The 6,753-nt window shown below is 36.2% G+C and overlaps 1 pseudogene; it reads right to left on the bottom strand.

Moving 5' to 3' along the window:
* Positions 1-4,949: 4,949 nt before the first annotated feature.
* Positions 4,950-6,259, bottom strand: LOC116585735 (annotated as a pseudogene).
* Between the last annotated feature and the right edge of the window lie 494 nt (positions 6,260-6,753).

Raw genomic sequence — 6,753 nt, forward strand, 5'->3', positions numbered from 1 at the left:
ATTCCATCAACTTAATTTAGAGTTGGAAAAAAAAATCCTAAAATTTGTGTGGAAGGAGAAAAGATCCTGAATAGCCAGAGGAATGTTGAAAAAGAAAACCAAAGCTGGTGGCATCACAATGTCTGACTTCAAGCTGAATTACAAGTTTTGATCAGCAACATAGTATGTTATTGGTACTAAAATAGACACATAGATCAATAAAAGAGAATTGAGGCTCCTCAAACATATCCTCAACTCTATCATCAGCTGATCTGTGAGAAATCAGGAAAAAAAATATACAATGCAAAAAATACAATCTCTTCAATAAACAGTGCTGGGGAAATTGGTCAGCTACACAGAAAAAAGTGAAACTGGACCATTATTTTATACCATACACAAAGATAAACTCTAAATGTATGAAATACCACAATGTGAGACAAGAATCCACCAAAATTCTAGAGAATATTCATAATAACTTCTTCCACATCAGCCATAACAGTTTCTTTCAGGACACATTTCCAAAGGCAAGGGAAAGAAAAGCAAAAATGAATTTTTGAATCCTCATAAAGATAAAAGACTTTTTCACAGTGAAGAAATCAGTCAACAAAACTAAAAGGCAATTCACAGAATGGGAGATTTTCACAAATGACACTACAGAAAAAGGCCTTATATACAAGATCTATAAAGAACTTCTCAAACTCAACATCCAAAAAACAAATAATCCAGTCAAGAACTGGGAAGAACACATGAACAAACACTTCTCCATTGAAGACATACAAATGGTTAACAGACACATTAAAAAGTGTTCATCATCATTAGCCATCAGGAAATTCATATCAAAACCACATTGAGATACCACCTTACAACAGTTAGAATGGCCAAAATTAACGAGACAGGGAACAAGTGTTGAAGAGGATGTGGAGAAAGGGGAATCCTCTTAACACTGTTGTTGGGAATGCAGGTTGGTGCAGCCACTTTGGAAAACAGTATGGAGATTCCTCAAAAAAAATTTTAAAAATTTAAAAAAGCACTCATAACAGAGTGATCCTATGACCTGACAATTGCACTATTGGGTATTTACTCCAAAGATATATATGCAATGAAAATAAGGGAAATATGTATGACAGTGTTCATGGCAGCAATGTTCACAATATCCTAACTGTTGAAAGAGCCAAGATGCCCTTCAACAGATGAATAAATAAAGAAGATGTGGTCCACATGTACAATGCAATATTACCTAGCCATCAGGAAGGATTATTACCCAACTTTTGCATCAACATGGATGGGGCTGGAGGAGATTATGCTGAGTCAAATAAGTTCAGAATAGAAAGTCAATTTTATGTTTTCATTCACTTGTGGAACATAAGGAATAACATGAAGGACATTAGGAAAAGGAAGAGAAAAGCGAAGGGAGGAAAATCGGAGAGGGTTGATGGACCATGAGAGACTAGAATCTGAGAACTAAATTGATGTTTTGGGAGGAAGCAGATGTGTTGGCCTGGTGATGGATATTAGGGAGGATACGTATTGCATGGAGCACTGTGTGTTATATGTAAACAGTGAATCTTGGAACTCTATATCAAAAACTAATGATGTACTGTATGGTGACTAACATAAAAAAGAGTAAAAAATACAAAACCATAAGATACCAGCTTGCACCAGATAGAATGGCAAAAATCAACAAGTCAAGAAACAACAAGTGTTGGCGAGGATGTGGAGAAAGGGGAGACCTCTTACAGTATTTTTGACAATTTAAGCTCGTAGAACCACTCTGGAAAATGGTATGGACATTCCTCAAGAATTTAAAAATAGACCTACACTATGACCCAGCAATTGCACCACTTGGCATCTATCATAAAATACAGATGTAACAAAAAAAAAGGGCACAAGCACCCCAATGTTCATAGCAGCAATGACCACAATAGCCCAATTATGGAAAGACCCAAGATCCCCTTCAACAGATGAATGGATAAAGAAAAAGTGGTCCATATATACAATGGAATATTACTGAGCCATCAAAAATGATGAATACCCACCATTTGCATAAACGTGGATGGAACTGAAGGAAGATTATGCTTAAATGAAATAAGTTAAACATAGAAATACAGTTGTCATATGGGTTTACTCAAATGTGAAACAGAAAGAAAAGCATAGAGGACCACAGGGGAATGAAGGGAAAACTGAATGGGAAGGAATCAGAGAAGGAGGCAAAGCATGAGAAACTGTGGATTCTGGGAAACAACCTGTTTCAGAGGGGAGGGATTTGGGGGGATGGGGTTGCCAGGTGGTGCCTATTGGGTAGAGCATGTGTTGTATTGACCACTGGATGTTAGAAGCAACTAATGAATCTTTGAACACTACATCAAAAACTAATGATGTACTATATGACAAAATGGTCATAATAAAAATAATTAAAATAAATTAAATAAATAAAAAATAGGACATGGCACTCAGAAGAACAAAAACAAATAAATAAAATAAAATAGAATATTTTATGAGGCTCCAGTCTGGCTCAATAAGTTAGGCATTCAAGGGGTGCCTGGGTACCTCAGCCGCGTCTTCAGCATCTGCCTTCAGCTTGGGTCATGGTCCCAGTGTCCTGCAAGGCTTGATTTTCGCCCAGGTCATGATCTTTGAGCTGTGAGATCAAACCCTACATCCAGCTCTGTGCACAGCAGGGACTCTGCTTGCTATTTTCTCCCTTTGCCCCTCTATTAACACTGTGCTTCTCTATAAAATAATTAAGTCTTTATAGTAAATATATATATATATATATATAATATATATGGCAAAAGTGAAATATGATATATATGTAATGTTTATTAAATAATTATGTTTTTTTACAAAAAATAGAATAAAATAAATTATCACAGGAAAGTCTAGCCACAGTCCCAATTCTTGGTAAACAAAACAAAACAAAACACTGAATAAATCAATGATTTAAGAGTACTGGCTTTTTTTTTTCTTCATTATATTCCACAGCTTATTACTAGTTCCACTATTTAATATTTATCTTATTCTACACTGCTGGTGTTTATAGCCCCTGCTTTTAGATGGTAAACATTTTTTCTTAAAAAATAATTTCTCCTGGGGTGCCTGGGTGACTCAGTGGGTTAAAGCCTCTGCTTTCAGCTCAGATCATGATCCCAGGGTCATGGGATGGAGCCCTGCACCAGGCTCTCTGCTCAGCAGGGAACCTGCTTCCTCCTTTCTCTCTGCCTGCCTCTCTGCCTACTTGTGATCTCTGTATGTCATATAAATAAATAAACATATTTTTTAAAAAATAATTTCTCCAAATTTTTATTTAAGTTGTATTAGTTAACCTAGTATGTAATGTTAGTTTAAGATGTAGAATTCATTGATTCATCGCTTACATACAACAGCTAGCTGTCATCGGCGCAGGTACCCTCCTTAGTCCCATCACCCATTTAAACCATCCCCCACCCACCTCCCCTCCTGTAATAGATTGCAAATTTCTTTAGAGTGGTCACAATAAGTTATTTGGTAACGTTTGGTAGACAAAAGAATACAAAATTAATTTTTTTAAATCTTAAGTAAAAGAATGCCATGTATCAAAAAGGAAAGCTATGGAAACAGTACCACCTTTTTACATTTTTATTTATATATTTATTTTAATTTTGTATTTCTTTTCAGTGTAACAGTATTCATTGTTTTCTCACCGCACCCAGTGCTCCATGCAAACGGTGCTCTTTCTAATACCCACCACCTAGGTTCCCCAACCTCCCACCCCCTCCCCTTCAAAACCCTCAGATTGATTTTTGGAGTCCATAGTCTCTCATGGTTACTCTTCCAATTTCCCGCAATTCCCTTCTCCTCTCCTTCTCCCCTTGTCCTCCATGCTATTTGTTATGCTCCACAAATAAGTGAAATCATATGATAATTGACTCTTTCTGATTGACTTATTTTACTCAGCATAATCTCTTCTTAACACTCTTTGCGGGAATGCAAGTTGGTGCAGCCACTTTTGAAAGCAATATTGCACTTTCTCAAAAATAAATAAATAAATAAATAATAGAGCTAACCTATACCTCGCAATTGCACTACTGAGTATATACTCCAAAGACATAGATGTAGTGAAAGAAGGGCCACATACACCCCAATATTCACAGCACCAATCTCCACAGCAACCAAACTGTGAAAAGAGCTTAGATGCCTTTCAACAGAGAAATGGATAAGAAATATGTGGTCCATATAGTCAATGAAATATTACTCAGCCATCAGAAAGGATGAATACTCAACTTTTGCATCAACATGGATGGGACTGGAGAACATTATGCTGAATGAAATAAGTCAAACAGAGAAAGTCAGTTATCATATGATTTCACTTACTTGTGGGAAATAAGGAATAATATGGAGGACATTATGAGAAAGAAGGGGAAAATGAAGTGGAGGGATCGGAGAGAGATATGAACCATGAGAGACTGTATTCTCTGAGTAACAAAGTGAGGGTTTTAGAAGGAAGGGCGAGGGGATGGGTTTGTCCAGTGTTGGGTATTAAGGAGGGAACTTATTGCATGGAGCACTGGATGATATATGTAAATAATGAATCTTGGAACACTATATGAAATCTAATGATATATTTTATGGTGACTAACATAACATAATAAAAATAATAAGAAGAAATTAGTGTTCTCTTTCTATCTCTCTTTTTTAAACTATGTTAGGTTAGTGTTCTCATTTTCTTTGGGTCAATACCTACTAGTGAAATTATTAGATTGAAAGATATTCCTATTTGTAACTTTTTTTTAAACATTATTTTCAGTTAGTCTGTTGTTATGCTAACCATCCATAGGAGATGCTTCATGAGTCTTAGGACACAGACTTTGATACAGAGATTGCTATGCAGGAGACTTATTGTATAATGGTCTTAGCAACAAGTTTCTAAGAATGAAGGAAGTAAAACTGAACACAGGAAGATGTTGAACTGTGTTGCAATTACAACAAACTTCTCAGCTGCCCCAGAAGGAGCTCCAACATTTTCCTTCTATGTGGTACTGCTGTGGTGAAAATGGCCCCATTTGTGCCTCCACAGGAGCATTAATAGGCTGTGGTTTGCCCCCAGGAAGGGAACATGATCTTGGACTAGGTAGTGTTCCTTGACCAAAAGCAATTCCTTGGAAGGACATACCAGAAAGTGTCTTATAATAACAAACTGAGGAACAAATAATGCATTCCTAAAATGAAAAGAGGAATATGGAAGCACAGAATAATTAAAGGTACACTCCATGAGTTACACTCAATCAAAGTAAAAATGAAGGTGAATATATATATATATATATATATATATATATATATATATATATATATATATATATATATATTTGATTCCTCTGGAACAGAAGAGGTAGATCATGTAATTTGTTTGTACCATTAACATCTAGCAAAACTGACCAGTTCTGTAAAAAATGTTTTCTTCCAGTATAGGATACAAGGCAGTTTGGAATTTGCACACAAGGAGTATGCTGGTATAAGGAACTCAAAACCTCTTCTAGAAAGCCTAGTTTTTTGTTTAGAACAACTAAGTGAAATAAGTCAAGCAGAGAGAGTCAATTATCATATGGTTTTACTTACTTGTAAGTAAATGTAGAAGACAGCCAGGACTTTGCTGTCTGTTGGAGATCAGAAGGATCTTGGGTATAGATAAATGTAAGCAAAAGGTGCATAGTAGAAAGTCACCACAGTGAGGTGGGTGCTACAGGTAGAATAGACCTTCTTCCTCCCTTCTGTTGACTGCATGCAGCAGATGGCATGGAGCACCTGACTATAGGAACATGCAATGCCAGTGAAAGGAGACACAAGGAGAAATGTGGTGCTCACAAATAACTGTGTACTCATAGACCTGGATGTCGATGCAGGCTAGAGTCAACATGGCTGGAAAATTACAAAAGAAACTGTTGATGGTTCTGGATCTATAATAAGGGATTCCAAAGGCATATAAAGTGTGGGCACAGGAGTTGACTGAGCCTGGTATCCAAGATCCTGTTATCATCAGCACAAATACTCTTTCGCTCATACCAGTGGAATAGTGGAGAAGAGAGAAAATACCCACATAAAGATTGTAGGCCATAGAGGCCAATAGTCATCCTTCTCCACCAGCTAAAGCAATGAAGAAGAAACTCTGAACTCCACATAAGGACTGAGGTAGTATGCTCAGACAGCTGTCACAGTCTGAATGAAATAGATTTGTTTCCAGAGAGATAATCAGATGCCATCTTGGGGACAATGGTGGAGATGTGTTTAGGTCAATGAGAGAGAGCTGACTAAGAAATACATGTTTGTCTAAAAAAGACGAGGAGAATCATGGACAGGTTGCCAAACAGAGCATATAGCTGTCCAGTTTTCCCAGTACCATTTATTGAAGAAACTGTCGACAAGAGAACAACCACCACTACTTCATAGGACAATTTTTATTATTAATTCAATCCCACTATTCTGGCTCATTTTTTATATAGTTAATTTTTTACTATTATATAGATAATTTTAGCCTATTTACCATCACAGTGAGATGTCCAGTACATCAAATTCCATAATAACCTTCTAACCTGAACTTTTTGATACATAACACCTGTGTTTTCCTCTTGTATTTCTATTTTTAATTTTTTTTAAATTTAGTTTAGTTTTGTATAGTTTATTCCTTTTTTAATTTTAATTTTTATTTTCTAATATTCATGTAGAGTTAAACTTCAAGGTAATCCTCTTTCCCCAATCAATGCCTCCCCTATAGATAAACCAATTCCTAATCCCCCCTTATTT

This window comes from Mustela erminea, chromosome 3 (genome assembly GCF_009829155.1).
Source record: "Mustela erminea isolate mMusErm1 chromosome 3, mMusErm1.Pri, whole genome shotgun sequence".
NCBI classification, from domain to species: Eukaryota; Metazoa; Chordata; class Mammalia; order Carnivora; family Mustelidae; genus Mustela; species Mustela erminea.